This window comes from Petaurus breviceps, unplaced genomic scaffold, assembly GCF_028583685.1.
Source record: "Petaurus breviceps papuanus isolate PSGF00001 unplaced genomic scaffold, PetGlider_PUasm1.0 98, whole genome shotgun sequence".
Classification (NCBI taxonomy): domain Eukaryota; kingdom Metazoa; phylum Chordata; class Mammalia; order Diprotodontia; family Petauridae; genus Petaurus; species Petaurus breviceps.
In genome coordinates, this window is record NW_027187460.1 from 15214882 (window position 1) to 15234251 (window position 19370).

At 40.2% G+C, this 19370-nt stretch overlaps 1 protein-coding gene across 2 annotated transcripts in view; it reads left to right on the forward strand.

The window, feature by feature from the left end:
- Positions 1 to 19370, forward strand: part of ZFAT (zinc finger and AT-hook domain containing) — a 317464-nt gene that overhangs the window by 273082 nt on the left and 25012 nt on the right. The window lies entirely within an intron of this gene.

Below are 19370 nucleotides of genomic sequence, written 5' to 3' on the forward strand. Positions count from 1 at the left end.
CCACCAGTTCTTCAGAGAAGTCATTTTCTCAGATGAGTCTTCGAGAACACAGTGAAATGACTAGTCTAAATCAAAAGAGACTATTGTGGTGTACTTATCTCTTCTCCTCAAGGTATTATTATGGCATTACATTTACAAAAGCTGTGCATGTGTGTGTGTGTGTGTGTGTGTGTGTGTGTGTGTGTGTGTGTGTTGGAAAGTTCTAGAAACTCTTTATTCACTTTCTCTAAGGGATGACGAAGCAAACAAAATATGGTAAATATATTTACTTGGACATTCCTAAAATAGGTTAAAGTCAATTTAAGTGTCCTCATTGCTTAAAATACTGTAACTGCTGACATTTTTGATTAGTGGGAAATGTAGTATAGAAAGAAGTAGAAAGATGATGTATTTTTTGTGGAGCTAACCAATTCAGCAATCCTTTCTGTAAAAGTACCTCCCATATGCAGGATACTGTAGGAGCCTGTGGAGATGCAACTATAAAAGAAAAATCCTCATCCTCAGAGTTCATATGCTGTGGGGGGAACATAACCTATATGCCAATAAATAAAATACAAAATAATTTTTGGAGAAGTAAAACATGAACAACTAGTGCCTTATAAAAGGAGGCAGCACTTAGGCAGAAACTTGAAGGAACCTAGCAATTATATGAAGCAGAGCTGAAGTGGGGAGTTCTTTTGAGGCGAGAGGTGGAATATAATATCATTTATGGGGTTAGAAAGTAGTCTATTGGAGCTAGAATGTAGAGTGCAGGGCTTTTATGCCAGCAGGAGGAGTTTGTATTTTACTTTAGTGAAAATAAGGATCTAGCAAAACTTCCAGGGAGTGATATAATTGGATCTTTGCTTTGGGTATGTTTTGGCAGTTGTGTAGAGGGTGAATTAGACAGATGAGAGTCTGGGAGCAAGCAGGGCAATTAGGAGGTTATAGCAATAGTACTGGTGAGCATTAATGAAGCCTTGATCTAGGGTAGTGGGTGTATGAATGGATAGAAAGGGATGGATATAAGAGATGTTGTGGGGGCTGACTTTACAAAGCTTGTCCACTCTGGCAGAAGGAAAAATCATAGATGACTTTGAGGTTGCAAGCATGGCTAACTGAAAAGTGGGTGGTGCTCTCAAGAAAAATAGTGAAGTTAGGAAAGGAGGGTCAGAAAGACTTGTCATCATGGTGTAGTAGATAGAAAGCTGGGCTAATAGGAAGACTTGACTCAAAGTTTCACTTCTGACACATATTGGCTGTGACCTTGGCCAAGTCACTTAACCTCTAGTACCCTAGACAACTCTCTCAGATGGCAAATTAAAGAGAAGGCTCTGATTTGCATTGGTATAGAAAATTCTTCACTGGGAGCACCATATACCAATGAAACCACAGGCCTGATACCCACCCACCCTCTCCAAAATAGGAAAAGTACAGGGGATGCTTAGGGAAGGTTGGGGGAAAAGATGGTGAGTTTGAGATGCTTATGTATGGGATATCCAAGTGTACAAGGCTTGTACTCAGCAGAGAGGTGAGTGTCTTCAAATACATAAATAAATAAAATGTTTTGGTTTCAAAATTTCCTTGTAAAAATTCAAAGCTAAGAAACAGGTTATAATGACTATAAATCAATAATTGAGAAAAGGTAGCTTTACTTGAAAATAACTAGTTTTGGGTGGTTTTTCCTCTTACTCCATTCTCAGTAAAGATGTAGAGCATCTAGAACCTAGGGACTCCCCTCCTGTGTATAAGTGGCCAGCATCCCCAAGAAGTTAATTCTTCCTTCAGTTAAGATATATGGAAATGCCCTCTGTAGCATAGCTCCTTCTCTCGAGTATTTCCAAGAAGCCCACACTGAATGGGTAGCCTGAGGGAGAAAGAGTTATTAGTTCTTGTGACAGTTCACTTCCAGAACTTATTTGCTTCTTGCAAAAAGGAAAGGAAAGGGGATATGTGTCCTAAGCTTTTTCCCCACTCTTCTCCCTTGAATCTTTGTCAATCATATGATCCATGATAACATTCAAAATAATGACTGTACAAACCCATATATTTATGCATCTGTGTTCTTGCCTTTCAGTCCACCCCTACAAACAGTTACCAATAACCAGCTCTGTGCCCCTAGGAAGCTCGGGAGAGAAAAAGATGAAAACAAAATAAATAAGCCAAAAAAAACCCCCACTGTCCCTACCTTCCCCTTTGAATTGTTTAAACTCTAGCATTCACAGGCTTGAGCAAGTCTTTCAGTACTATTACCATAATTCTCTTATCTATAAAACCAAGCTAATGATTTTATTCTAGTTTCCCCTTAGGATTATTGTTAGGAAAACACTTTGTACAACTCAGAGTGCTCTATAAATTCAAGTTATTATTATTGCAATTATAATTTTGTATGCGGTTGTGAATTACCCAAGTTGCTCATAGCTGAAATGCCTCTGACCTTTCCTCAGGCCCAGCTGGCACTGATGGATCCTCTGGACTTATTCCTCAATATCCCTCCCCACTTGTCCTGGTTAACCTAGCTGTGGAACCTAGGTTGGCTTCCTTACTGCTCCTGCTCAGCTGGACCCAGCTCAGTATTCAATTTAATTCAGTTCAACAAAGACTTAGTTTGTGTAATTCAATAAAAATTTAATTTGAGTCCCTACTATGTGCCAGGTACTGTGCTAAGTGCTGGGGATACAATTAATAAAAATTAGTGAAAAGAAATTCAGTCCCTGCCCTCAGGAAGCTCACAATTTAATTGCGAGAGACAACAGACAAAAAGAGGCAGGAACGAGAGAGGGGGGAGACCAGAGGGTACTTGGGGGGTGCCTAGGGGTACACGGAGGCTTCTTGTTCTTGGTGTGATCTGAGTCAAATTTCTGCTTTCTTTAAAGAAAGGCAGTGGAAGTTTGAGACTGTGCCCTCCAGCCCTCCAGTGAGAGGGGTGAGGAGGCTCAGGAAGCCGCTATCAGTCAGGGCCTGTGGTGGTGAGACTAGAGACAGTGAGTTTGTCCTGGGAAGGGTATCTTCTTCCTCAGGCAGGGAGCAGATGCATAGTTCACATATCACAGACTGTAGAGCTAGAAGGGGCCTTAGGTGCCAGCTAGTCTAGTCCCCTCATTTTATGGATCAGGACCTTGAGGAGATAAACAATGTGACCAAGGTCTCATGTAGTAGTAAATGACAGAGATGAACTCATGTCCTATGACCTACAAAACATGGAGCCCCCTGACTGGCTAGAGTGAGAGAGATAAACACGCATTAGTCCCTGCCCTCCAAGAACTTGCATTCTGTTCGGGGGTGGATGGTAAATACAAGGGCATTTGAGGAGCTAGGGAACACTAAGGACCAGGGAGATGGGGCAGTGCTTCACCCAGGACGTGGCACCTGAACTGGATTTGGAAGGAAGCCAAGGAGGGTCCTGCGAGGTGGAAGGAAGGAGGAAGTGCCTTCTGAGCATGGGGAACACAAGCTGTATAAAGCAAAGGCGTGATGGAATGCTGTGTTCAATCCTCCAGTTTGGTAGAACAGCTGAATACCTCAAAGGAAGGGAGTAGGAATTTGTTAAGTACCTCATGTGCCAGGCACTGTGTGCCAAGTGCCTTTTTAAAAAGAAAATATTTATTTACATTTAGTTTACAATATTCATTTCTACAATCCCTTGAGTTTCAAATTTTCTTCCCCTCCCTCTCCTTCCCCCTCTCCCCACCCATGACGGCATACAATCAAATGTAGGATCTACAAATACATTCACATTAAACATTAATTAGGTTATAAAGAAGGATTATAACCAATGGAGTGAACAGTGAGAGAGGCAACAAAACAAAACAACAAAAAAAGAGAGAGCAGGTAGTTTGCTGCAGTCTGCATTCAGACTGTAGTTCTTTCTCTGGATGTGGACATCTATTTCCATCATGAGTCTTTTGGAGTTGTCTTATAACCTTACATTGCTGAGAGGATCCCAGTCTATCAAAGTTAGTCATCACACATACATTGTGTCTCTCATTGTGTACAGATTTCTCCTGTTTCTTCTCCTCCCACTCAGCATCGGTTTGTATAAGTTTCTCCAGGTTATTATGAAGTCCGTCTAGTATTCCATTACATTCATATACTATAACTTGTTTAATCATTCTCCAATTAAAGGGCATCCCCTTGATTTCCCATTCTTTGCTGCCACAAAAAGAGCTGCTATAAATATTTTTGTTCATAGAGGTCATTTTCCCACTTCTATGATCTCTTTGGGATACAGCCCTAGAAGTGGTATTGCTGTGTCAAACGGTATGCCTAAGTGCCTTTTTTTAGGTATTGGCTCATTTGGACCTCATGATGACCCTGGGAGGCAGGTGGTATTATTTATCCCTATTTTACATTTGAGGAAATTGAGGCAAACAGAGGTTAAGTGACTTGCTCAAGGTCACACAGCTAGTAACATCTAATGCTGGATTTGAACTCTCTGACTTTGTGCTCAATGCTTTATCCAGTATGACACCAAGCTGCCTTCGTATTACTCACACGAGAGTAGTGGCAGAATGGACAAGTCAGTTCAACTTTGATTATGAAGGGCTTAGATATCAGGCTTATTGAGAAGTTAATGTTTTATTCCAGAGATGTTTAAGAAGTGGCATTATATGGTTAGACCTGTAACTAAGTAAGATAATTTTGGTAGTTGAATGGAAGATGGATTGGAGGGGGCATTGACTGGTAGCAGGGAGAATAATTAAGAGGCAGTTTCTTATGATTATAATTATCACCTGGCTCCCATCTCCCCTTTCACTCTTATTTTATTCATTCAGCAATCATTTATTAAGCACCCCTATGCGACAGGTACTGTGCTAGACACTGGTTATACAAGGACAGCAATAGAAATGGTCCCTCACTTCTGGGACCTTGTGATAGAATGGGGAAGGAACATGAATATAATTAGACTGATCTAATACACATACCTCTATGCATGTGTATGTGTGTGTCTATATGTGTGGGCGCGCGCGCGCACACACACACACACACAAGATATGAAGTGCTTTGGGTGCGGCTGAGCAGATCAGATTACCTTTATCCCCCCAAGTCCTCCACTCTTCTGAACTTCCCTGTTACTATAGGCAGATCTGTCACCTCAGTGTCTTCCTTGACTCCTTGCTCTTGCTCACATTCTTTATCCAGCCAGTTATCAAATATTGTGATTTCTACCATCATAACACCTCTTATATAAGTCCCATTCTCTCTTTTCAGTTACTATCCCATTTGCTTCTCATTACATTCACCTAAACTACTATAATAACCTTTTAATCTCCTTCCCCTCAAGTGTTTCTCCATTCCAAACCATCTTCCATATAGCTACTGAAATGCTTTTTCTAAAGTATCTGATCATATCTTCCCCATACTCATTAAACAACAGCGGCTCCCTGTTACTTCCAAGATCAAATATAAAATCTTTTGTTTAGTATTTAAAGCTCTTCACAAGATGTCCCCTTTCTACTGATGTGAAATTCTCTCAACTGAGAGAAACAAGAACTTTTGGGAGAGGTATACTCATCAGTGAAGGTCTCATGATTATGGGTCAAAGATAGGAGAGCAAACTGAAGCAAAAAGATTTATTAGCATGCTGAGGAGGGCTGTTCTCACTGACAGCAGACTCAGTTTCCTCGGCCACATATTTGATTTTTATAACCTTTTAGACCTACTTAGAGCAAAAAGCATTCTTTGACAACTTAGGATAGAGAAGTAAAGCATTACATAGAAGAGAGAGGGGTAGAGAAGAGGGGGAATTCACCAAGGGGAGAAAATGGGGGGAAGGGAGCATTTGGAATGTCTGTCAGGTTTTTTTTATAAGAAACATTCACAGTTCAAGGATAGAAAACAAGAAGAGACCAAATACTTTTGCAATTGGGAAAGAAATCCTTTTAGATAAATCTGTAGGGTCTCTTTTCCAAGGAAAGCAAATAGTTGTTCAAGCATTGGATGAGACCATCTGCTTACTCTGTCCTTGCATAATTTGTTAAATTTTATTTCTCTTTCAATAGGGGTTGGGCACTTTGTAAATATTAGGCCACCAGGTGTTGAAGGAGCAGTCCATCAACATGGTGCATAGTAAATTTGGGTTCTCTTTTCCCTCACACTGTCTTTCCACTTCTCTTACATTCTGCTCCTCTTTATGCACTTTATGATTTGACTGTGCTGGCCTCCTTGTTGTTCCTTACACAGAACCTTTCATCTCTGGTCACTTGTCTTTGTCCTGATTTTCCCCCATGCCTGGACTCCTGCCCTTCCTGTCTTATGTATCTTAGAATCCCAAGCTTCAAAAAAGAAAAAACAAGTATCCCAAGCTTCCTTTAAGACTCAGCTCAAATTCCACCCTCTGCAAGATGCCCTTCCGGGTTCCCCTTGTTGCTTGAGCTTTCCCCTCTAAGATTACCTTCCATCTGCTCTATCTGTACATTGTATGTACTTAATTATTGACATGCTACCTCCCCCATTAGAATATAAACTTTTGGAAGGAAAGGACTATTTTTACCTTTCTTTCTATTAGCTTCATACTTAGCCCCATACGTGACACATGGTAAGCACTCAATAAAAGTTGATTGATTGAGATGGAAGGTGGTACCTCAACTGAGCTTTGAAGGAAGATAGAAATTCTAAGAGGCTGACATAGGACGGGATAATAGCCTGTTCAGAGGACTAATGATGGGACCTGAAATGTTTTTTAGTAGGATTGGTAAGTAGGCCCATTTGCCTGTAACTTATAGAATATGAAAGTAGTGTATGCTAGTTGGCTCAGTGGATATAGTACTGGATCCCAAAGTCAAGAAGACTTGAGTTCAAATCCCTGGCAAATCACATAAACTTTCTGAACCTCAGGCTTTTCCTCTGTCAAATGAAAATAATATTTGCACTACCTAGTTCACAAAGTTTTCTAATGATCAGTTTAAATAAAGGTATATAGAGTGTTTTGGAAACTGCAAAACAATATTATTATTATATATTATCATTATTTTTTCTTAATTACTGTCACAATTCAATCACATTTCACTTGCTGTAAGATTACAATTTCAGTAAAACTTGCAAGTAAGGAATGTATCCTTAGGATCATCAGATACATTTCATCTTCCATAGAATTTGGGTCTGGGGTAAACTTAAATCAGTTCAAGTAGATGAACTTGACTATTTTCCCTTATAAACCAAATAATGCCATCTTCACTTATTTGAAGGACCTTTATATAAAAGAAGAATTAAACTAGTCTGGACCCTGAGGATGGAAAAAACAGGATCAATGGATAGAAGATTAAGGCAGACAAATTTCAATTAATAAAAAGAAAAAATAAATCATATTTTTACAGAGTTTCCTAAATATAAAATTGTCTGCCTTATTAAGTTTTGAGTTCCCCATTACTGGAGGCATTCAAGCAAAGTCTGATTGATCCATCATTTGGGGCTGTTAAAATGGGGAATTCACATTTCAGGTAAGAGTTGTATGAGGTGGCCTCTGAGGCCCCTCCCAATTCCCAGAATCTGTGATTTTATGAATGGCACAATGATCACATTTACAATTTTATTCCTTAATCTCATTCTTCAGTTTGCTTATGGGAAGACAAAAGTAAGACAAGCTTTAGTGAAATCTGTAATGTAGAATGGCCATTGATTAAGTTAATATGACTTAGCTTGCTAGATATCCTGCTTCTACACATATTCCATCTTCCACAGAGCCAAAAACTAGATCAACTGTGTCATGAAAACCTAGAGAGGAGAATATCCTTAAGGAGAAAGTGATTGTCTGTGTCAGAGCCTGCAGAAAGGCTGAGAATCAGAATTGAGAAAAGGCATTAGATCTGGCAATTAAGATTATTAGTAACTTTTGAAAAAAATAGCTTCAGTTGAATGATGAGATTGAAAACCAGATTTCAGAGTGTTTAAAAGAGAATGAAAATAGAGGAAGTGAAAGCACCAATTACAGATCACTTTCTCTAGGAATTTAACCAAGAAGAAATATAGGACAAAAGATAGCAGGGATGTTTGAATCAGGTGAGGAATTTTTAAGGATGGGGAAATGACAATGCTTAACACAGTCCATGACATGTAATAAACTTTTGATAAACACTTGTTGGCATGATTTGACTTGATACAGTCATGTGTTTAGGCAGCAGGGAAGCAGTCAGTAGATAGGCAGAGATTGACTATGGGGGCAGAGGGGTGGAGATTGCATTTTGTTGGAAAAGCTAGGAGAGTAATGGACCAAGAATGAATATTAGAAGAGTTTATCTGGCAAAGGAGATGGACCATTTCTTCATCTGAGACCAGAGTGAAGAAGAAGATAATACAAAAAGATATGTAGGTAATGAGAGATAAACAAGAGAAAAGAGGGAACTCTCATCGATTAGTTTCAAGTATTTGGGTGAAATATGAGGTCACATCCCTGGGTAAGGGAATTGGTAGTATGAGGATACAATGAGAGGCTTAAGAAGAGATGAGAAGATTTGGAACAGCCATTGCACATGGTGTAGTGTATCACTTAGGGAGCAATAAAATATTTGCCTTGCTGTAGTTGAGATTATGTAACATAAGTAGTTGAGGGCCCAGTCAGCATAGTTTCATGATTTCTTTCAGCTTCTTTAAACAACATGTGAATAGAAGTGAGGGAGGTGGTTGATGGGCATATAAACCAGAGTTGAGGTTTGACATGGCATGATTGATGATAGGACCAGAGGAACAAGGGAATCAAGGATGGAGGATGATGTAGAGTTCTGTTTGTTCGCTAGCTGGTCAAGATAGAGGATGGAGAAGAGTATTGTCAATGCAGGGGTGACAGTGGCAAAGACGTAAGGAGTGGGAAAGAAATAAGGGGGACAAAGAATGGAGGATATGATGAGGCTGAAGAATAGGGTTGAGTCAGTAAGCATAGGGAAACAATGAAAGACTATGATCAGATAAAGGTATTTTTTAGTTCATCAGCATGAAAAGGACACTTGTGAGTAATGAGAAGATCAAGGGTGTTGCTCTCTGTGTAGCTGAGTTGGAATGGAGTAATGGTTCATGAGAATTGAGGAACTGAGAACTAATGGTGTTGGAGGGGACATTGATACATATATATATATATATATATATATATATATATATGCAGAAGATCCCTAGTATAAGAGGAGGAGGTGGAGAGCGGAGAAAAATTGTGATCCAGGCACTGAATTCATTGAGGAAGGAAGGAAAATGTCCTGGGGTTTTATTAATGACAGCTATGAGGATTTGGATTGGGTAATAAATTTGAAAGCATAAACCTCAAAGGAGGAGAATTTGTATTGTGAAAGTGGCAAGGAAGAATCTAGAAGGAGTATGGAGAGCAAGGAATAGTTTGATGCCCCCATCACATCCAGTGAGTTAGGACTTTTGAGAGAAAGTTATCCAGTCTTGGAAAGGGTGATAAGCGAAAGATCTGTGGGACGGAGTTATGTTTCAATGAGAGCTAGAAGGTGGAAGAAGTAAGAAAGAAAGGGGTTTAAAATGAAAGGAAATTTGTTGATTATGGAGTAGGCATTCCAGAGGGCACAGAAGGGATGGGCAGATATTGAGTAGGACTTAGGCTGAAGTATATTGAGTTGAGTATGGGGTTCAGTGGATTCAGGATCACTAGGATGGGGTGAGTAAAAGGGGATGGGAGCATGCTAATGATTGAGCAGGGAATGCAGAGTATTAGTGGCTAGAGAGAAGTCCATTGAGGGAGATACAAGATTTGATAGAGTTCTCACCTCCCTTTACCTAACACCAACCCTGGTCTTGTGAGTTTCATCTACCTAGCAGATAGATATGTGTCCTATGGGCCTCAAGAAGGCTCACCTTACAGCAGGTAGGAATAAATGGAGGTGTGTGATTGGATAGCCAGGAAGTCAGGGTACCTTACTTATCCTAAAGAAGTCTTCAGGAGCCAGAGAGGAAAGAAGTCTCTTTAGAGTGTGCTTCCTCCCAACTTCTGACTCTTAATAATCCCTGACTTCCTTTAACACTCAGATCAAGTATTACCTCCAAAAATCCTTTTGCTGGTCCTCCCAGCTAATAGTGCCAGCTACTGTAAGGTTATCTTCCATACACTGTATTTATTTTGCATGTTCTGATTTACATATGTTGTATCCTCCAATTAGAATGAGAGCTCCTTGATAGTGGGGACTGATTTTATTTTTTTCTTTATGTTCTGAGTGTGTAACACTGTGCCTGGCTCATCATAGGTGCCCAATAAAAGCTTGTTGATTTATTGCTTAATTCACATGAGGCCCAGAGCAGTCAACTGGCAGAGGCAGGACCCACACCCAGGACTTCTGACTACAGTCAGTCCAAAAGGCAGCAGTCTTTCTTCTATTCCACAGTGTATCTGATTGAAAAACAAAACTCCAGAAATGAATATCCACTTTTTCAAAACAAATCCATCCTATGTCACCCTTTTTATTATTATCTTTAGATGGGATTATAAGAATAAATTTTGAATTTAAATTTGATTCCTTTCACTCGACTGGTGTAGAATGATATGCTTTAAGAAGCCAGGAAGAGAGGGTGTCAGCAGAGTTTCACTTACAGACCGAGTCTGTTGTGATTAGCCTGAGAGGTAATTTCAGTAACAGCTCTGCCAAGGAGGCATAAGCTGATTGCCAGCCAAGCCTGAATTGCTGTCTGTTATTTGCAGCCCATTATTTTTGCAGAGAAATGTAATCTACTTCAGTAGACTACAACTTACATTGGTTGTCTATTTTCAATTAAGTAGACTTCCAGGCCTCTATGTTTTTATTTAGAGCCTTAAGCAATGCAACAACTTGAAGCACTGTCCTCTGCTTTGTTCCCTGAAAGTGAAATACATTTGATGGTGAAGAAACCATTCATTTATCAACCAACACTTAACCCAGTGACAGCTCCTGACCTGAAAGAGAGCCTGAGCCACTGTGATGTGCTTCAGAATAGGACCTCACGTCTATTTGTTTTCTTTTCAGTGGTGCAGATGTTGAAATGTTTTTATATGATTGTAACAAATAAGAGGGACGCAAGAAATAACTACACATTTGCAAAAGTAGTTTCAATTCAACAAGCAGTTTGATTCAGGAAGCATTTATTAAAGGCATATCCTTTGTGCAAGGTACTGCACGAGGCTTTAGGAATACAGAGACAAAAAGAAAAAAAAAAGTCCCTGTACTCTAGGACTTGAGGAGGGAGGGAGGAGATGGCATGTGACAGGCATGTCGATTCAGTAAATACAAGATCATTTTTGAGGAAGGAGGAGAACATGCATACCTAAAGGAATCCGGAAGGACTTTGTGCAAGAGTGACTTAAAGGGTGGCCAGGTAGCACAGTGAGTAAGAGCACTGGCCCCAGAGTCGGGATGACCTGGAATCAAATCTGGGCTCAGATACTTACCACCACACCCAGAAATAACTGGCCATGTAACCTTGAGCAAGTTACTTAACCCCAATTGCTTTAAAAAAAACAAAAAGAGTGACTTAGAAACCACATCCTCAGAGAAACAGACTTTTCAATGGTAAAAGGAGGAGAAAATGCATCCAGGTCTGGGGAAACACCCTGTAAAAGACTCAAGGGCAAAAAATGGAACACAAGTTCAGACGACAGCATTGAAATCAGTTTGGGAAGCATATGTGATGGGGAGTAGTAAAGTGCAGTAAATGTAGAGAGATAGCCTGATGTCAGACTAAGTGACGAGAATAGGGGGGAAGGATATTTTATCCTAGAGGTAACGGAGAACTTACTGAATCTTCTTGATCAGGGCAATAGCCAGGTCTCATCGGTGCCTTAAGAATATCAATTTGGCAGCTCTGTAAAGGATTAGAGAAAGGGAAGAGATAAGAGGCAAGGAGACCAGTTGGTCCCAGCAGGAGGTGGTAAGGACCTAGTCTAGGACAATGACCATGTGAGTGAAAAACAGGACACTAACATAAAAGATGTCATGGTGGTAGAAATAATATGACATGGCAACTAATTGGATATGATGGTGTGAGGCAGCTAGGTGGTATAATGAATAGAATACTGGACTTGGGGTCAGGAAGACCCTGAGTTCAAATCCAGCTTCAGGCACTTACTAGATATGTGACCCTAGACAGATCACTTAACCTCTGTCTGCCTCAATTTCCTCATCTGTACAATGGGGATAATAATAGCATCTATTGCCTAGGGTAGTTGTGAGGATAAAATGAGATATTTGTAAAGTACTTCACAAACCTTAAAGTGCCATGTAAATTCTAGCTCAACAGCTATGGTGATGATGATGATGACAGAAAGTATAGTGATGTCCTTAACAGAAATAGGGAAATTGGGAAGTTGTTTGGGGTTGAAGGTTGAGTTTTGGGAAAGAATTTCTTTGGGACATGTTGAGTTTGAGAGATCTATGGGACATCCAGTTAGAAATTTCTCTCTAGCACTTACTTGGTGATGCATGACTGGAGCTTAAGACGGAGATGAGAGCTGGATGTTTTTCATTTCTGTTTCATCCTCATAAAGATGATCATTGAACCCAGAATATAGGTATAGCTACACATGGAAGTGACACGTTAGTTCTGGATCATAGAAGTAAAGTATGTATGGGTGATGGTCACATCAAGGATATGACTATTTCCATGTGCTACTGACATGAAACGAAAGTGTTATGGGTGTCATGGTTCTTGAGATCAATGAGCAGGGATATCTGGGTGTTTGAAAGGATTCTACTGCATATATTAAAACCCTTAGGTATGAAAGCAGGGTTGGACTAGAAATAAAGGCTGAGAATCAGGTACTGAACTCCTTGAGAGATGAGAAGTAATCCCTTGAGAACTGGTAGAGGATTGTAAGTGGGGTCTGAATTAGGGTGTTGTAGCCAGGTGAAAGGAAGTTCCAATGAGGATGGCAGATGGAGAAGTACACCTGTTCCTCCCTTTGTGTCAAGGCACTCATGAGAAGGAGGACCCAGTTTTGGAGATGCTGTGTCTTCTGGGGGGAGGAATGTGTCTGTGAGCCTTCTTTTCTTTTCACTTAGTGAGATCATCAGTACTTGTGGATTTAATCACCATCACTATGTTGATGACTTTCAGATCTAGCTATCCTACTGAAACCCCTCTGCTGAACTCCAGTGTCATCTCCAATTGATTTTCAGACATCTCAGACTGGATGTTTAGTAAATATCTTAAACTCAGTCTCTCCAAAAATAAATGTCATCATTATCCTTCCCCTTAAACCTTTCCCCCTCCTTTTCTATTACTGTTGAGGGCAGCACCATCCTCCCACTCCCTTGGTCTCACAACCTAGGAGTCTTCCTGGATTCCTCACTCTCTTTCACTCTCCATAGCCAAGCTATGGCCAAGTCCTATTGTTTTCACCTTTGCAATCTCTCTCAAATACTCCTTGTCTCCTCTGACACTGCCTCCACTCTGTGCAGACCCTCATCACCTCATGCCTTGATTATTACAATAGCCTGTGGGAGGATTGCCAGCATCAAGTATCTCTCCACTCCTATTCAACCTTCCTCATTGCCCTAGACATATGCTTGGACAGCTAGATGGAGCAGTGGCTGCAGTGCTAGGCCTGGAGCTCTGTGCATGAGGACAAGTAAGAAGGACCCTTTGACTGGCCTATAGAGTGCATGAAGGACATTAATGTACATTAAGTCTGGGAAGGTAAATTAATTGTGAAAGGCTTTGAAGGACATACAGAGGAATTTATATTGGATTTTAGAAGTAATTAGAGGAGCCAATAGAGTTGATTGAGAAGAAGAGTTGACATAGTAAAACCTGTGCTTTAGGAAAATTACTTTTGCCTTTCTATGGAGAATGGATTGGAATGGAAAGAGACTAGAGGCAGGGAGACCATTTGTGGCCTTATTGCAATAATCCAGGTGATGAGGGTCTGAACAAAAGTGATATCTGTGGGTAGAGAGAAAGGGGCAGATGTGAGAGAGATGATGTGGAAATAGAAACAAGGTTTGGCAAGATTCCCCAAACATAGAACATGGTCTTGGCTTCTGTTTAGGCTTTGTATCCTCAGTGGATCCTGATTACAAGAAGTTATAGAGGATAATATCTTCCTTGACTGTTACGTGGCCTGGCCTTTTATATCCAAGTCATATATCCATTTTGAGCTTATCTTGGTGTATAAGGTGAATATTGGTCTATGCTGAATTTCTACCCGAGTGCTTTCCAGTTTGCCTAACAGCTGAATCAGTGAGTCAGTCCCAGTAGTTGGGGTCTTTGGGTTAATTGCTAACAGACTACTAGGTTCATTTTTTTTTTTAATGTTGTGTAAAGGTGGGAGAGAAAATAAATATTTGTTAATGGGGGAGGGCAGAAACTATGTGACAAAAATGAAATAAATAAGTAGGGAAAAAAGAGCTTAAAAAAAAGTTATTGAGGTCAGAGGCAGTATTGCATTTTTTAAAATCTGTTTTGATGAAATAAGGTGGAGGCTGTAGGGCCTGCAGATGAGACAATAGGTTCGGACTTCCAAATCTAGACCCTGGGAGCTTTGTAGCAGAGAAAGGCTAACGTATTCCTGTGGAGATATAGGATCTATGAGCCTTAGCAGTGTTCTGGAGTGAGGAATGTTACAAATCCTGTCCCTGAAAGGTACAGAATGATATCCTTTCTATGGATCAGTGAGAGAGAAGGGAAAAGGAGTTTTTAGGTTTAGAATGTTAATGTTAATTAAAGAATATTAATGAAGACTGCTACCTGTCTGGGGGTGGCTAATGAAGGGCTGCCATTTTGTAGGGACAATATAGGTACAGCCTCCAAGCAGAGGAGCAGATTCTGGGGCAGCTAGATCCGGCCAGGGCTGCCATCCTCTTGAGCCCAGTGATAAAGATTCTAGGCAGGGGAGCCTTGATTATTGGAAAGACTTCCACCTGCCAGAATGCTTCCTGGTAGTGGAGTGCTTTAGTGTTGAGCTGAATCAGAACAGCAGTGAGGTGGCACAGTAAGTAGAGCACAGGGTCTGAAGTCAGGAAGACCAGAGTTCAAATTTGACCTCAGACACTGTCTAGCAGTGTGACCCTGGGCAAGTCATTTAACCCTCTCTACCTCAATTTCCTCATCTGTAAAACAAGCTGGAGAAGAAAATGGCAAACCACTCCAGTATATTTGCCAGGGACGCCCCAAATGGGGTCACGAAGAGTTGGACACAGCTCAAAAATGACTGAACAACAACTGAATCAGAACAGAGTGTCAATAGACTCCAGGGCAGTAGGTTTCCTGGGTGCAGGAGGCCTCCAAACACAGTCCTGACCAGGTCAAACCTAGAGCATACTCGCTTTGTGGTCAGACTGTATGGCTGTCCCTGGCTTAAGGTAGCTCATTTCTCTCATACACCTTATACATTATTTCATCTGAATTGCATTATAAGTGGAGCCTGGCAAAGCATTGATAATAAGAGCCAGAGCCAGACTAGAACTTGGGTCTCCAGGTTCCCAGCACAGTGTTCTTATGAAGTAGATAGAAGTATTTGGTCTTTGTTTTACTTGTGAGGAGACAGCAGCTAGTAGAAATTATGTATGGGGTAGCTAGGTGGCACAGTGAATAGAGTACCGGCCTCAGGAGGACCTGAGTTCAAATCCTTCCTCAGATGCTTGACACTTAACTAGTTGTGTGACCTTGGGCACATCACTTAACCCCAATTGCCTTGTCTTCCCCCTCCAAAAAAGAAAAAAGAAATCATGTGCTCTGTTCAAGTTCAGCCAGCTAGCAAAGGACAGTGCTGGTGCTCCAGCCAAGATATTCTCATTCTTTTTCTTTTTTTGGGGGGGGGGGGGGGGAGGTAGGACAGTTGGGGTTAAGTGATTTGCCTGAGGTCAGACAGCTAATTTTGCGTTAAGTGTCTGAGGCTGGATTTGAACTCAGGTACTCCTGACTCCAGGGCTGGTGCTCTATTCACTACACCACCTAGCCACCCCCAAGGTCTTCTAATTCTTAATTAAGCATGGCACTCATTCCAGTTGACCATGAGACATCTAATGACCTACATACAATGTCTCCATGCATTGACACCATAGTTTACTAATTGTACATGTGCATAGATCGCCACATACTTTCGGTTCAAGGCTCTCTTTTGCAGGAAGTGTTTCATCCTGCCCTTTTATTAAATGACAGTGCAAAGAAAAATGGCCATCTACATTATCCTCAAATGTGTGTGGCTGGCAGACTGCTTTCCCCCATCATGTTCTCTGAAGGGATTAAGTTATGTCTTCTTTCTTCGTCCTTCCAACCTCAAATATCTAGGGAGTTAATGGAATTTTTCTTGTTCCCATAGTAGCACTTTATTGGCTTGTATTGTAAACAAATCTTTTCTTGACTTCAGTCCAGTCCTCTTGATGGAGCATGGTCAGTAGCTAGTGGGTATCAAATTGTTCTTTCCATTTACCTTTTCCTTTTAAGCCTTATATTATACCCTATACCACTTTTGGGGATGAATTCTAATAGTAATTTTATATAATCATGCTTTTGCTTTCCATGTAAAGGCTTTGGAGCCATTGGCTGTTTTGCTGTTTTGTTTATACCATTCACCATTGTTTGTCACATAAAGTATACTTTTAACAGTATTATGAATACTATTTGGTATTTTTTTTAATTAGTGGAATCAGTTGCCAATACAACTTCTTTCCCTTTTAAATACTTATATTTTCTGTTATTATTCACTATGTGATTAAAATGTCACTTTGTGCATTCTTCCATTTCATGCTTACTCATGGGTACTGTAGGGTAATTATGATCCTGACAGATTCAAAAGTTTTACAGAAGCCTACCTACTCTAAATAAATTATATACTCGGGGTTGATTCATCTTCACCCACATCTCTTACATGCAGTAAGAACATAGGTCACATTTATAAAGCCAGTTTCTTAAAGTTGTATGAATTTTTGATTCTACAAGCTCAGTCAGAAATTTAATCTGTGTTTCCAATAGTTAGCTGTAATCTCAGTTTACATTTATCTTTTACGCTTCAAGTCTTGTCATCTGTCCAGAAGACAAAATCATCATTAACTCTGTTCTTCTGCTTTTTAACTCATCCTGTTTAGCACAATAGAGTGGGATGACTGAAGGTTCAGAAACCTGGCTTTTAGATCTATCTCCTCTAAACTATCTGTATGTGCTTGGATAAACCACAGCCTCTATGTATCTTAGTTTCCTCATTTGTAAAATGAGACAGTTGAACTGGATGATGTCTAAGTTCCTTTTCAGTTTTCAATCCTGTGACCTTCTTACCAAATTATTGTTTTTCATTCTAAATTATATTGTAAAACAGTAAAATTCCTCTATTATATACCATAGATTAGTCCACCCTTCACAATCTGAGTTTCTCTCAGAAACCTCAGTAGGTTTCAGTGGGTTCGAGGGTTATTGACCAGGAATGGAGTAGCAGATCTAGGAATAGTTGAAAGGATTCAGCTTTCTTTTTCCTCTCTTCCCCTCCTCTTCCCTCCCCTCCTCTCCTCTTCTCTTCTCTTTTCTCCTCCTTTCTTTCTCTTTTTGTCTCTCTTTTCCTTCCTTCCTCCCTCCCTCCCTCCCTCTCTTCCTTCCTTCCTTCCTTCCTTTTTTCCCTCCCTCCCCCCCCTCCCTGTCTTCCTCTTCCGCTCCCTGCCTTCCTTCCTTCCTTCCTTCCTTCCTTCCTTCCTGCCTGCCTGCCTGCCTTCCTTCCTCCCTTCCTTCCTTCCTTCCTTCCTGTTTTACAGCTTAAGGAAATTTTGTGGTAAAAGTTTGAAGAAACAGTAAAAAACTAAAATGCCATGGATACACTGACAATGATTTCTAGTGTCCCTTCAGTTTCTTTTTTTTTTTTAATTTCATTACTCTTTCCTTCCTTCAGTCCTCAGTGTGCTGTACTTTCTTTGTTGGCTCTTTTCAAAAGAACTTTGTGATACAGTTCATTTGATCCCAATCCTTTGTCATCTCTAATTATATCAAGTTCCTAATTATTCATACTGGTATCCTCTTAAAACATTTTCATATTTCACTTTCCTCTTGGAAAATTTATTCCATTCTCTCTGAGCAGTGACCTTCAGCTTGTGGGGAGTGAGACAAAAAATTCATTCAGGGTCTTGGCAATATATTACCTTCTCCTGTCACTTAATTCCCACTCTTGTCCTTTTTATGGCCTTACTTAGTCCTTGCTTAGTCATTTAATTTTTTTTGATAAAACTCTGAGCTATTTCTGTTTCTGGTTTTTTCCCCGATAACTTAAACCCTAGACTTGGAACCTGCTTACTTAGTACTATACTTGTGGAACCTTCTGATTAAGTGGCATTAAAACTTTCAAAGTGCAAATAAAGCCCCACCACATGCCTCACATCCTAGTCTTTTTTGAGTTGGGAAATGCATTAAAGATCATCTGGTCCAACTGCTTCATTTTACAGATAAGGAAGCTAGAGCCTGAGATATGACTTGGTTTGGATAACTCAACCAGTTAGTATCATGTCAGCTAGTTAGTGATATGAACTCAGATATACCGATTTCTACTCTGTACAGAACTCTTTGCAATGTACCACGTCCCAAGGATCAGAAAATGAGGAACCCATGTGTTATATGCATAGATACATGCATGTATGCATATTCATATGTGTGCATACATACATACATATGTGTGCATATAAATGTGCACAGGCATATAAAATAAAATGCTAATTCTCCTCCAACCTGTTCTGTGCCTCAATCCATATAAGATGTATTTTAAAAACTAAAGAAGGAGTATTGATGTGGGACTCTTAAGGCCCAATGCAAATGTTCTATGATTTAGTCTCTTGAAATTTGCTTCTGTTTTCTTTTCCTTTCCCTAAGCTCTGATTTTCCTACTTTGAGCTTTGTGGGTCTGCAATACCATCTGTGCTATTTACAGAATTCCACTCTGTTTGAGTTTTTAATTCTCCTGAGTTTATTACCATTTGCTTGTTCAGCCAGGTCGTGATTCATTTGTCTGATCAGATCAGATGGTTTTGTTGGTCTTCTCTCTACAGTGTAGTTCAGAGGAACTTCTCTTTGTGAAATAAGGCTGGTTCGTGGTATGTAATATAGCCCAGGTTATGGAGAGCTCATCCTGACTCAACATGAGACAATGTGTCTTGCATCTATCTTTCCCTATGTAGCAGTCTTTAAAATAATTAATACACATTATAAGCTTTTTTCCTTGAAGACAGTGGCTATTTAGTTTTTAATATTTGTATCTCTAGCACATGACACAGTATAGGCACTTAAATAAACGTACCATTTGTTACCACAAGGAGTTGTACAGACTGGAGACTTCCTTTGCAAGGTTTTAAAGTAATGTGAGGCTTAAAGAGAAGGAAAGAAAGATGGTCTAAGACCACAGTGGGGTATATGGAGCATTGATCCTTGATGGTGAGAAAGCAGAACAGCTGAGTTCCTACTTTACTGTTATCTTCTGTGTCAAGAAGAAAGATCTTTGAACTAGTAGCATA